This window comes from Larimichthys crocea, chromosome XVIII (genome assembly GCF_000972845.2).
Source record: "Larimichthys crocea isolate SSNF chromosome XVIII, L_crocea_2.0, whole genome shotgun sequence".
NCBI classification, from domain to species: Eukaryota; Metazoa; Chordata; class Actinopteri; family Sciaenidae; genus Larimichthys; species Larimichthys crocea.
In genome coordinates, this window is record NC_040028.1 from 8,075,690 (window position 1) to 8,090,372 (window position 14,683).

Here is a 14,683-nt window from a genome sequence, read left to right on the forward strand (position 1 = left end):
TTTAGGTCTTATCCAAGCAGGCGCTGTAATTGCTGCAATTACATTATACTGGTCATTATGATCGCCCTTCATCTCATATCTCTTTTTTGTTACTGGACTACAAAGAGTGAGTCGCTTAGGAATCTTACTACACCATGCTAATTTCTTATTTAATTAAAATTGAGCGCTGGAAATCATGCAGCTTTGTGCAGATTTCAGTCACAGCTGTTTATAGTTGAGTCCCACCATTCTCTTTATTTTAAAAACATTGGTAGCTGCAGGCAGATATGCTACCTGTCCAATTCTAATCAGTGGCGAATCAGAGTAAACCAGTGGCTGATGAAGAGAGTTGAACATTTAGGAAGCCATATGGGAGGACCAGGAGGTGGTGGATCAAAGAGCTATCACAGCAGTTATATGTGGACTAATGTTTTAAGCTGGAAAGTCACTTAAATGTGATGTTTTGTTTCTTTTTTTGTTTCTTTTTTGTTTTTGTCCTTTTCAAGCTTTATTTGATAGAGACAGTTGAAGAGTGACAGGAATGCGGGGAGAGAGAGACAGGGAATGACATGTGGGAAAGAGCCACAGGTTGGATTTGGACTGAGCCTTCGCACATGGGGCGGCTGCTCTACCAGCTGAGCTAAACACCGCCCTGTGATGTTTTGTTTCTGTAATCAAGTCCAAAAGCACTTGAGAAGGCACATTGACATTTGCTCTATCTGACCCATGCTGGTAAAAAAGGACTTGGTGGTATAGGCACATTTAGGACTTCTAAATAATTGCGGTCTGACATCAGTGATTCACATGTCTATTAAATTTTATATGGCATGATAATTAAGTGAAATGAAATGGAAACTCAGTCTGATTATCAGGCTAGTGAGCCATAAACACAAACTTGACCTCATTAAAATTGTAAAACAATTAAATGTAAAATGTCATCTAACTCTTAATCTTTCTTACTTGTATACATACAGTTTGTGTGGTGTAATGCATTTTCTCAGATGTGTGAGATTTACAGCTGCGTCCAGGTCTAATTTAACTACAAGGCAGGGGTGAAGCCTTTGTTGATTGATTGATGTCATCTAGTTGATGCATTAAACATCTTTTTTCAGCATGCAATGTTCTCATCAGCTATGAAAGTGTCAAATAGAACACATAAACAACTGACAACCAGTGGGAAAATATCCAGTAATTAATCACAAAGGACAAAATATTTGTTTTTTTGCAAGAGGGCAATGTTACCACAGTTTACTGCTCTTGTGTAGAGTGACACCATCTCCCGTGTGGTCCAAATTAGCCAGTGGAGACTTCTGTGCATCATTCAGACAAGAAGTGTTCTTGTAGTCATGGACCAGAGATCACACATCAGCTGGATTTACAATTGCTTGAAAACCAACAGGATACAGTCTGAGCCTGCCCCCAGGTTAAAAAAACTCAAATCTCCCACTTGAACTTGAGTCATGCAGCCGTTCAACTATGGAATAACACCCAGCAAGCAAGCAACGAAGTGCAAAAATTATAACATGACACAACACTCCAGAAGATGACAGCTGAATGCAACTTGGCCTGAGGAAAAAAAGTAAACTTTTCCATATCGCTGATTGTTAATTCATATCCTTCTCTCATTTTAATAATAAATCAAATAGTCTAGCCCTGCAGAAATGTAATTTAAGGGCATAGAGTGTGGGCAACAACCACTGATTTCCAGCTTTGCTGTCTGACAGTCTCACCATGAGTTTGCTGCCTCAGTTTTGAAGTAGGCTACTTCTTAATATACACACCTAGTTGTGGGCAGGTTTCAGTTTCAAGTCGAGAATGGCTTTGGTCATGACTGATTTCATCAGCAGCTCTTTGTGTTTCTTTAGCTCCAGCTCAGCATGAGGCTTTTGAGTTGCCTCAAAGTTTTAAAGCACTTCAGCTTTGAGAGATAAGGAAAAGCCACAGTGAAAATCCATTATCTCACTTCTATTCTGTCTAAAGTGCAAAGTGTTGTACTGCGAGTTCTGCCAAACCTTTTAGGTAAGGACATACTGTGTTGATTAATCACTGTGGTTAGTTTTGTAGTCACCGTTAGACGTATTGTACTTGACTTTGTTTTTATCGTAATTTCTTATTGAATATAATATTCACATTTTGCACAGGGAGTTTGATATGGTTATCAAGTCAAGTATAATAGTATAGTCTTTAGCACAAAGCAAACACAATCATATTGATGCACTATCTTTGAATTAATGTCCCCTGGGGTCTGATAGAAACTGCACTAATGTCTTTGTTAGATATTAACTTACTACTCCCAAATGGAAATATAAGTGGTTATATTTAAACAGAAAAAACCCTTCTATGTGTCTCTTAGGTTATAAATATATTATTCCAAACAAATCAAAGAATGTCTGTTTAAGATTATACACACCCTGTTAAAGCTATAATTCATCATTTCTTCCCAAATGTAAACAACAGATATAGTTCTTAGGCTCACGGAGTGAAACTACTGAACATGTGTTTAAATGCTAATTCTATTGGATTATTTACAGAAAAGCCTCTATTAATATCTTAACAAAATACTATATTTACAAAATGATACGGCCTAAAACTCAAGAATTAGAAACTGGCAAGATTACTTTGACATTTAATTGTTTAGACCCTGGGGGTCTTTATTTTTAATATTTATTTTTCAGCATACAGTAGTTGTCCTTTTATTATGTAAATGTGTCTGGAACTCTGGCATATTTATTCATGAATTGAATTTTCTCAGCAAAGTAGAAAAACAAACTTGGCTCTGTTATTGAATGTTGTTCCTATTGTAATACGCAAAAAGAAACAGGGGGGGTCATGACTAATGACAGTGTAAGGTCATGACCTTTTATATTTACAACTCGCTCCTACGCATGCGTCCTAATGTGACGTCCCATTAGCCTAGCAACAACCTAGCAACGGTTCGTTAATGAGCTAATCACGTATTTACGTTTCAAAGTTTTAACTGCGGCGAGATGTCGTCAAACGACTTGTTATTGTTTTTCAGAGGTGAGATAATATTCGTGACTGCCTGTAATAATCAATAGAAACGTCCTTAACGTAACAACTTTAAACGTTTCTTTATTAGTATGCGGAAGAAAAATATTTGTAGCTAAACGTTGATAGAAATAATGACGTATTTTATATAATAATGAAAACAAAACCGTGCACACGGTCTCTCTTTAACTTGTAATGTGATTTTCGTCAAACGAAGGAAACTAATGCTATATAATACCTTGGCGGTAAAAGCACAGGTGTAATTAATATCATTACTAATTGGCCGCAACAGGTGTGTCAGTTCAGGGTCATTGTATTGAGCATACTCGATGACTCTCGGACAATGGAGGACAGCTATAAATAATGTTATTAATTAGTTAGTTCAACCTGTGATTTTACTGCTGTGACAAGTCAAATACTGCTGCTGTGAAAAAAAAAAGGGTCAATAATTTTTAATTGTGTAGGCTACATCTGTATATGTGTATATAAAGTGTATGAAGTGCTAAGTGTTTTCTATGAAACTCACCAAAAAACAGAGGAGAACCTCCAGACTTTATACTGCTCAGTCATTATAACTAACTATGCTTCAATTTGGATACTTCTCTTCATACACTGTGTACACTATGGACGTCTTGGCGTAGTGTTTTAACTTCAGCGGGGTAGTGTTAGTGTTAATTCGAGTACGGCTGTTGTGCACTTGATGAAAGCATTTTACCACTTTTTTCTTGTTCTTCTTCAGTACTCACAGTACAGTACACTGCATTTTGCCATAATTGACAGTATGTACTGAACACACTTATGTACTGCAAATAGCAAGCTTGTGCAACTGTAATGTACTTGACTTAAAGGTCCACTGTGTCAGATTTAAGTGGCTTACAGAATAAAGTAGAACAGGGAAAACAGGTTTATTTGTCTTGCATCTTGCATAATTTTAGTGGATCATAACATATTGTGTATGGAATTACTCTGCAGACCTTCCAGACACGTCTATGGATGTATGGAAAAAGAAAAAGCTGATTATGACTCGATGAACAAAATGTTGTTATACAATGTTATGTGGTATAACATTGGTATGGTATGCTATTCCAGTAATTAACTTGCTGCTATACCAGCTACTATAACTAAACAAACAACGATCTGTATCGGCCGATATCATTCACAGAGCATTGATGATGGGAAATGGCAACAAAAAAAGTGATCAGAGCATCTCTACCTTTCATGTGTTGTTGTGTATTTTTATGGCCACTGTAGCTTCTCCTTCACACTAGGAAAGAGAGTAAGTGAGGTGAGGGACTTACAGTCAGCAACAACACTGCTAGATGCCACTAAATTCTTCACACTGCCCCTTTCAAGTAAATAAAATAAACGTACACAGTGAACCTCATGTAACATGGTGTAGACCTCTTTCTCCATAGAAAGAGGAGACAGACGTAGAGGCATAGTCACACAGATGCTTATGAGTAACCACCGACAGTTGCTGGAGAGCAGAAGGGCAAAGCAGCCATGCAGCCAAGTGAAGCCTTGATAATGTGGGGCTGGAAAGCTTCTTGATTTATGCAGTGGGGTAGATGGTCCAAATGTATCCTCCTGCAATATTTATTAGACATGCACGCCATCACTCTGCATTCTGAATTCAATTGCGGTGGGTGGACAGAACACTATGCATTGCATTGCATAATGCAGGGCTGTCACATACACATAATGGAGGATGGCAGTGTGATTATTTGCATCATTTCCATAAGATCATAATTTTGCACTTTCTGTACATCCAAGATTAAAGCATGTGAGGAACACCCTGTACCAGGATGTGTGGGATGGGTGTTTTCTGTGCTGGCAGCAGTTATCAGACAGCTCCTGCATTAAAATAGACTTATGTATATTGATGTCTCGTCAAAGTATAGTTATGCTCACTAACGCATCAACTTGCCTTCCCCTGAGTGAGCCGATTACTTAACCAGAACGGACCACATGCTGTGCAGTCAGAATAATGTGCTCTGTGCCATTGCCTACCGGTAACAGTGTGTAATATGTTCAAAATAACAACAAACATAGAAGCCTCTAGATAGAAGACTTACTTGCCATAGTTATTGAATTGTAAATAAAGCTATGACTATACTGTGACTATAAAGCTGTTTTGTCAGACTTTGGGAATATAAAGGAACCTACTGCTGGGAGCTGGTTTTCTCCAAACAAGAGCAGACAAGTGTAACAACACTAACAAAAAGCTGCCAACATGGCAACAACAAGCTGAAGCTAATTACAAAAAAAATCACTGAAACTAGTAATGTGGGTCTGCAGTAGCTGTGCGGAGATATGTCCAACAGTACATTTTACATGACTGCAACAAAAAACTGAGCTTTGCTGACACTAAAACAATATCACAACAATATTACCTACAAGTCTGAACCAGTGCTGAGACTGCTCATTTAAACATGTACACAATGAACTAAATTGCATTCTTATTTATGTTTTGCTTCTTGAACTTTTTCACAGATCTCCAGAGACTCGCCATGCAGCCAGGTTCTACACCTAGTCTCAGACTGTGACTCAGGCACAGGGCAGTGCAATTACAGGTAGGAACAAAATTTCATTTTTTATTGATGTGAACACCTGTTTTCTAAACTGGGACTCCTGTTCAGCATTATTCCTGTCAAAGTTGAAGTTTAAAGGTGCATTTCTCTGTCTCCAGTAGAGGGCACTGTGGGTATTCATTAAGGCCAGATATGTTTTGTGTGTCTATGTGTGTGACCCCCCCACACCCCCACCCCCAACTCCTCCCATCCATCAGTGCCCAATGATTACAGTGTTTGAGGAAGGCTGTCTGTTGTATTTGGTTGACTTTATGGCACTCAGTAAATAAACTAGAGGGTAGCATTAGGAGCATTAGAGGCTTTTTTTTTTACTCCTTTCCTTACTTCTAGCATCCACTTTGTACCTGTAAAGATAGCAAAACTCACAAAATTAAAATACATCACATTTCTTATTAATCTAACAGACCGTTTTTGCAAATAAGGATCCCACCACTAGCTGCAGATGCATGCCTAAGCAGGTATTTGTTTAGTCTATATTCATGAGGACATTGAGACATATCACTGAGATGTGTATTCACACACGTAAACCTAAATATCTCATGACTTATGCTACTGCGTTTTCTCCGGATATGCAGTGATTTGACATGCAAGCACGGACACAAAGATTAATACAGACCAAATGTGCAAAAATCTGAATGTTTTTTATAAGATTTTTAAATGACTAATATAACTACCTAATGTGATGCAAATAAGAATTGACACATCAGAAAAGAATAATTATTTGAAATTTTTCAGGCGAGTCTTCGCTCTACTACCACTTTCATCACACACTCTGTATAATGCTGTCTGTCTGAATGAGAAATGGGCGAGTGATATTAATGGACCCTTTGGATCTTTTGTGTAGAGTCATTTCTGACTTATCTTTCTCTTTTAACCACTTTTTTCTTTCTACTTATACCCTACCACCCCTTAATCTCCTCTTATTGCACTTGAACACACATTAAAAAAAAAAACAAAAAAAAAAAAAAAAAAAAAAAAAATATATATATATATATATATTGTATTATTGGTGCCCCCCCCTTTTCTTCATCTATTTTTTTGCTATGTATATAATCCTACCGTGATTATGAATAGAGTTTTGCCCTCTAAATTAAATGCCATTGCTGAGTGAGGCTTGTTGTTTTGAAAAAAAAAAATGTTATTCTTATGAGAAGTGTCATGCAGAATCTGTTATGTACAAAACATTGTTTATAAAACACTCAAAATTATCAGCAGGCAGTAATAAGACATCGGATTTACTTGGCACGTTAATTTAAATGAAATGGGGTTTATCTATGCGAGACCTTATTTGTTGGTGAACTGACATTGCTGTTAATTGTCGGCCTTACTGCAGTTAAGTCTTGATAGGACAATATTTGGCTTAACAAGTTGGTTTACTCTGCATCTGTAGGAAACAGGCTATAAAATAGATACCAGATAATTGACAGGACATGGAACATTATGTTGGCTGTATTATCTTGCTTCATATTACTCATAACATTAACTTTTGCATGTTTAGACGTTAGGGCAGACACACACAGGCTCTGTAAATTGGCAAAAACATACAATGATTTATATGGAGAGTATTTTAACAGGGTAAGTATGTGGATTTACCAGGTTTCATACATTGTATATTGCCTGTCCTCTGTGATTCACTATATACAAACGCTTGTGTTCCTTAACTGTGAGCAACTAAAGTGAAGTTAAGAATATACTATAATATAAAATTATACTGTAAAAATCATTATTCAGGAACAGTATTGCTACCTAGGCTACACATTATTTTGGTGACAGTGTTTTGACGATGATCTACATTTAAAAGATCTGTCTTAACTCCGATCAACCTTATTGAGGTCAATCACAAATTTACAAGAAAAAGATTTCTGTAAGATCTGTGTGCTGATAGTTGTGTGGATTCACCACAATAAAGATGTGTCTGTGTCACATAGTCTTTGTGTATTTCACCTATTTGTAGTGAGCTTTATCAGAAGAGCTTTCTCCTTTCCATTATCCTCAAACTGCCCCAACCAATTTAGTACAAGTTTGTATGCTAGCGCACGACATAAGCCCTTGCTGGCTTCCTAGATTTGAACACTACCAATTGTGTTTGTTGGAGCTCACAACCGATCCAGAGCTACCACAAAAGCTATTTAGACCCTTGATGGTGGTTTCCCCCTTCTGTCAGTATATCTGACTTGTAGAGATTAATTCTTAAAAGAAATCCTTAGAAATACAATTATCTTGCTTCAAGCTAATTACTTAGGCTGGCTCCCTTGTTCTATTTATTTTTTTATTTATTTACTTAAAATGTGTATGTTCTTTTTCTTTTTGACTGAATTATTTAAATGAATATGACATCCACTGAAAAGCACAACTGTACATGGAACAATTGTGTATAGTGTAAAGACCGGATGTGGCAACAATGAGCACTGTTAGCGGTCATGAAATACAGATTACAACAGCAGGTGACTGTGATAAAATGCTGTTCTTTTACTTGAAAGGATTTTCAATAAATTCCCGACCAACTCAGTGTTAGAGGTGACAGAGGTGACAAGAAGCCTACGCCTGTAGTGTTTGATATAATTTCACAAGACAAAAAAGCCTTTTGGGAGCAGCCTCTTCAAGAACCACTGTGAATTTATTGATTGAGCTGCACTTACATTTATGGATGAGACAATAACTGATATAACTGTATATATTAAGACCTGCCCAGAGTCTTTTATGTTTCATTATCTGTCAATGATTAATCGAGTATTCATTATTAACATTTCAGCTATAGCTTTTACACATTAACACAATGAAAAGAACAGACCTACCGTGACACTGCTGTTTAAGTGATAGAACAACTGTAGGAAATAATGATATATTAAAGAAATGTAGTAATGTAGAACTCCTCCTGTGATGCTGAAAATTTAGCCATGATGGACTACCAAACTGTAGTAATGTAGCAAAAACACTAGACTTTAAGTTTTGAGGGGCAGCCCGAGTCTCGTAGCTTCTCTGCCTTTGTTTCTCTTGTTAGTCATTTTAAAGCATTTGTAAGATGCACTGCATTATCTTAACTTGCACTAAAAAAGACATAGCCTTGATTCATCGTGTACATTTGAGGCACACCTAAACTGCAGCTACAATAAGCACAACAAATCACCAACAAAACTACTAAAACTGTCCAAATAAAGACCTATCTTCTAACCTGATTTAAATCTTAACCAACCTGTAAAAAGTTCCTCACCCTATAGTTAAAACGGGGAAATTATTATATATTCAGCTAGTCAGTGTGGCTCAGTTGGCTAGACTAATTTTCACCATTCAGGATCACACCTTAAGTACCCTCGTGGCTCAGGGTAAAAAGCCTTTATGCACCACATTGGGAACTCCAGTATGATCTCCAGCTGCTGTGCTTCTAACTTTGATTGACAACTTTTCAAACACAGTGCTCACAATGTTCTTTGAACAATAAAGAGGCAAAAAAACTAAACAAGCGAAGTTTATGAAAGCATAGCTGTACTTATAGAAAATAATAACTTGGTAACATTTAAAGCTTGTTTTCCCTTATGGAAAATATTTCTTAGTTTGTGACTGCATATACTTCTGTTGCTGTGAAAACTAAAACAACGGCTCTGCTGAGGATCTTGTTCAAAAGCACCTTTTTATTTTATGTTTATATATTCAGTGACTGTGCTTATATTCATGTCATCTTCTCTGCTAAATTATATTGGTTTTGGTGCTAAACACTTCTTTATTAAATTTGATCTAATTTGATCTAATCTGAAGTAGGTGAAATATATATTTTTCAGTTTCAGTGTGATAAAGTGACAATATGACTTCACAAATACTGTACTTAACTTTATACTTTACTTGAAAGAGGCAGGCAGCTGGGAGAAAAGCTGGGACTAAATTCCCAGGGTCCTGAGCTAGAACTGAATAATGTCAAAGGACCTCCTCTGAGAAATGCAACTCAGTGAGCATTAAGACTGGTTCTGCAATAGTATGATGACTCACATAAAACTCAATTCAGGACCAATAGCTTTTTTTGAATTCACCCATATTATTCCTGTCTTTAACATGTTGAAATGTGTTCAGTTGGACCCGAGAACACTGACAAAAACCCTGCACTTTTCAAACAACAGATATTCACTTTGTAGAGTACTTTGCCAAATGCTACAAGCCCTTGAAACATTAAGTTGTGTGTGTGTGTGTGTGCATGCATGTTGAATTTGTCTGCAGCGCCATTATGAAGGCAGTTTGTTATAAGCAGAGGAGGTGAAAGCGTGGCACTCCAGAATCCTCTGGGAGCCATTACTGGCATCGCTGATGCAGGAAATAGATTCAATGTAGAAAATAATACCCTTGAATAATTAATTAGATGAGTTTTAAATCAACAGCAAACACACTGACTGCACAAAGGGAACAGGTAAAGTTCCAAGTGCTCTTTAAAAATGCGGTCCGAATCTTAAAGATAATCAATAATAAGCCGAGGGTATGTGGTTAAACTTAATGATACACTTTTAAAGTCTATAACTCATGGTCATACTGCATTGTTTTCACAATGAAGTCCATAGCTATTTACCAAAATAAGCTCCATGTACATTTAGAAGTTCAGCAGTTCTTAAGTTATAAGAAATAAGCAGGTTTAATGGTCTAAGTACACATTTTGGTTTTCTTTTTCAACAAAAGAAAAGATTCAGTCTTCCAGCATGATAAACACTGTTATTATTTTGTGAGAGAACTGTGTTCCACTGGTGATGAAACATAGTTTAAACATACCGTATTCGAGGAAGAAACACTCCTTTACAGGGTGATAAAAGAATATTTGTGTTTAAACATGCTCCCTTTTGGATTCAGTGCGACTACTTTCTTTGATAAGCAATGGTCTTTTCATCTCTAACTCAACATAGCCTTCATAACTTGTTAATCAGTTGTCTTGCGCTATCAATAAACACAAACTACACATTTACCAAACATAAATTTGGTCTCTCTCTGTCAATCCCAAGCTTTTTAATTCACGTGTGTGTACAGTAACATTAAACAGTAAACTCACATTAAACAGCCAAGTGTTTAAATGTATAGCCCATCTCATGTGCAATGAGACAGACCGAGAGTTGATACTGTTGATTTAAAAGTGGAATTCCTGATAGAAAACTGTTCTTCAGGATAAACACAAAACTCAAAATAAGAATGTTGATTCAGTTCTTGTTAGAACATTTGTAACACTATGGTGTTATCTTCACAGACAGCACATTGTACTTGGTAGTATTTACTGACTCTCAGTCCTGAGATACACCTAGACTCGATGTCAGGATAGGCCTTTTTCACAGCACATATTTAGACTTGTCATAGTGTGAAAATGTGTTACTAATAACATTAACAATAGCTCAGTTCTATTCAAGTGTCCCAGTATGTCATCACAGTGTGACAGTCAACTAGTATTAGCAATGGACCTGACACTGAAGCAGCCATGTCTTCCAAGACCTATGTCAAATTAAGGGCTGAGAAAGCTTAAAATGCCTCCGCTCACGCCCACACAACAACTATACGTCACATATGTCACAAAAGTGTGCTCCAAATCTAAAAAACGAAAGCAAATAAAGCAACACTACTGGAACAAAACAGCACTGAGTTACAACATTAAACTGGTTTCCAGGGGACCCTCAGCTTTTTTCAGAATGGGTTTAGCATTTAGAAAAGGTCTGGGTAGATGGGGAAAGCAGTGCAAATCAAGTTTGTAATTACAAGTTTTATTCCGCTTATTTCACCTTAGTAGATCATCAAGGCATTACATTTTTAAAGAGTGTTAGAGACAACAAAAGTGAATGAATTAATTCACATATGAATTACAAAATTAATTACAAATTCAGTTACATTGAAACAAATCTGGCAGCATTTACTGTAAACGTTTTACTATGCCATAGATTTTTAGATTGCCAGTGTTTTTCATTACTTAAGTTATTTATGCCTGAGGTGAAGTAAATTTATGAATACTAAAGGAGTCAAGTCAGCATTTTTTTTTTTATTGATTTTGTCCAAGTTACAGTATATTAAAAACTGCAGTTCCTCAACATTCAGTGCTGTGTCTGTTGAGTTTGTTTGATTTATTTCTTAGGTTTTACTACCCAGATAACTAAATTGTATTCAGACTTCTAATCAGCATACGTTTGTTTGGAAAACAGTGAGACTGTCATTGACTTCAAGGTCAAGCAGGGTCAGTCAGCGCCCTTTGGAGATTGTCATACTTCTTCTGTTCATCTGAGATGTTTCTTTTGAGAATAAAAGTAATCTTTGTAAAAACCAGGTCCCAGCGATGGGGGCAGGAAGGTCCAGTGGGGTTGGCTATTGTATGCTGGAAACATCTGGACCGAATGGCTGATTCTTTTCTAACCAGCAGCTTGAGAAAGTGTTGTAATCAGTTGTGGGATGTCTTTGTTGAATATTACATAATAGGAAAGTGATAGTACGGTATATTAATGACTTATGAGAATAGTAAGTTTGACAGTGTCCTGTGAGGCAGTGACATTTACCCACAAAGTAGCATGTTTAGTGCTTTTATATTCTATGAATGTGGCTGACAAGATGCTATTAGTTACAATCTACGATAAACAATACTAATAAAATGGAATACACTCCAAAATGTATCAACGCATCTCTCGAAGGCACATATTATCCATCTACACAAGTACATTCTTTTAGTTTTTATAATGTAGAGCTATTTAGTGTTGTTTTTGGCTTTGGCAGTGTGTTACATTTGCCAATGATATAAACAATGGGAAATAATAACATGGCTATATTGTTTGATCAGAGAAAATAACCACAAATGAAAAAATTGTGGTTCAGTTATTTTCTAACCAAATAGATAATGCTGTTCTGCCACCCTCTTGGGCATCTGGGATCATTAGTGTTACTACTGTGCCAAAGGTCCAGAGAAGATTGCACAGCAACAACAATGTATTCTTTGCAGTTTGGTTCCTTAAACTGAGGGCATGAAATTTGCTTCACTTTAAAGTAGATGTAATTCAAGATACCATTTTCATCATGACCTGTACTGCAGATGTAAGACCTGTCACCTGAATCCCTCCTAAAACCCTCTTCTCCCTACTGACGTGGTGGTGGTGATATTTCTTTGTCACTTCAATCATAGCATTTATTCTTTACAGAATAAAAAGTGTGCAAGGTTCTTCTTTGTTTTGTAATGTGTTGCATTTATCTGGCAGAGTTCATGGATGTGAACTATGTGAATTACACACAATCTTTGTGTGCATGGAACCTTCTTCAAATATGAATATTTAAGATTTAGATTTATTTATTGATACTGTGTAACCTGAACCAGCCAAATTTGTTCATATGTTACTGCATTTGCCCAAAGTATGTCTTGTCTATGTATGAGTGGGTCACGGGGATTGAAATTCTTCTTTGCTATGATGGATTTCTGTAATTGGGGTCAGTGCAATGCAAAATATACATATATATTTTTTTAATACCAGTTTGGATAAATAATAGAGGAAGAAGAATCGCAGGCAGGATTGAGCAGAGATGCTTCTCTTTTACACTTCCCATCTGAATCACTGGATTAGCATGTATCTATATCTTGTGAATATGTAAATATTTAAACAGTTTTTATCTTCTCCCCTCCGTTTGTAGATATAAAAAAAACATTTTTTTAACCTAAAACATACAATATCACTATAATGGAATTGTAGTTACATAGCTAAACATTTCTTAATCAATTTATATGGCTTAAAGTGATCTCAATCTCTCACTTGAATCACCACAACCACTACGATTTATGCAAATGAATGGGTAGTGAAAATTACCAAAAAAACAGGCAATAGAAAAGCTCTTCATAAGTATATTTTCCTCAAAATGCTATTGGTCTTGAATATTTAATAAAATGGGTTAAAGGTTAGGTAGGTTAAATCCTTTTAACAACTTGATGCATTAAAGAACAGCGATGGTCATGTTAGATGGTGCTGAGCTTTTACACATTGTGATATTTGTTTAGCAGGTATAGAGGGCTAATGTGAGGGCCTCCTCTGTAACTTGTTTTATGAATTGTAGATGAGGAATATGACTTGAAATATTTTCAGTAAGAAGATTTATTTATTAATTAATTTTTTTGCTAATCCCTGAGGACATTTTATAGTTTTACTATTTTACTGTGCGATGTGAACATAAGCTTACTAATTTTCCACTGATGAAGTTAAACCGAAACCATCAAATAGTTGTTGAGATATTTCAGAGTGGTGTACCAACAGACTGTGACTGTCATGCTGCTTGCTGCTGGCTATAAATAAACTTGTCTCCAATGGATCTACTATTGTATACTATGGTGGTCCAGCCAATTTATCGTTTAGATTTCAGTCTAATTCCTTGTTTGACAAAAGATTGAATTCAGGCTATGACCAATGTGCTTAAACATTTGTTTGCACTGCATGCTTTAATTACACAAATGATATAAGATTATAAGATTAGACAAAGCTAAGCAAAAACATGCTATGATAGCTCTGAATGAGTGCGGTACTCATAAAGCACATATAATATTGCTTAATTAAAGCCATAACCTCCAGAATAAAATTTAGGTCAAACTCATTACACACATTCTTGGGAATAAATCCAACATTTTCTGTTCTTTGCGTAGTTTTTGAATGTTGACTGATTTCCCTACACATATAGAGGGACTTGAAATAGACGTTATAATTATTGTCCTAGTAAAACAATAAAAAACAACATGGCTTGCCGTGCCATGAGTGAATAAATGTCAATACATATACACATCAATACTAATTCAGCCCTGCTACCATTTTGTCAGTGACATTTTTAATAGCAATGTACCTGTTAATACAGCTAGTAGTAGTAGTAGTAGTAGTAGTAGTAGATTGCAAGTCCTTTTTGATCAATTGAATGTGAATGTAGATGTTTTGCAGTCAGGCCAGTCTAACAGCTGCACTCTTTTAGTATGAAACCATCCTTTCTTAACACATGCAGATTGTGGCTTGGCATTTTCTTGCCAAAATAAGCAGGGTTGCACTGGAAAAAATCTCATATGGGTGACAGCATATGTTGCCTCGAAACCTGTAAATACCTTTCAGCATTAATGATGTCAGATGTGCAGGTCACCCATGGACACAGCC

General features: G+C 36.3%; 1 long non-coding RNA gene across 3 annotated transcripts in view; it reads left to right on the plus strand.

Moving 5' to 3' along the window:
- Nucleotides 1-2,893: 2,893 nt before the first annotated feature.
- Nucleotides 2,894-14,683, plus strand: part of LOC113748155 (uncharacterized) — a 54,813-nt gene continuing 43,023 nt past the window's right edge. For all 3 annotated transcript variants that reach the window (XR_003464167.1, XR_003464165.1, XR_003464166.1), the window contains exons 1-2: nucleotides 2,894-3,000; nucleotides 5,482-5,561. This is a non-coding gene — a long non-coding RNA (uncharacterized LOC113748155). The remainder of the gene's footprint in view (nucleotides 3,001-5,481; nucleotides 5,562-14,683) is intronic.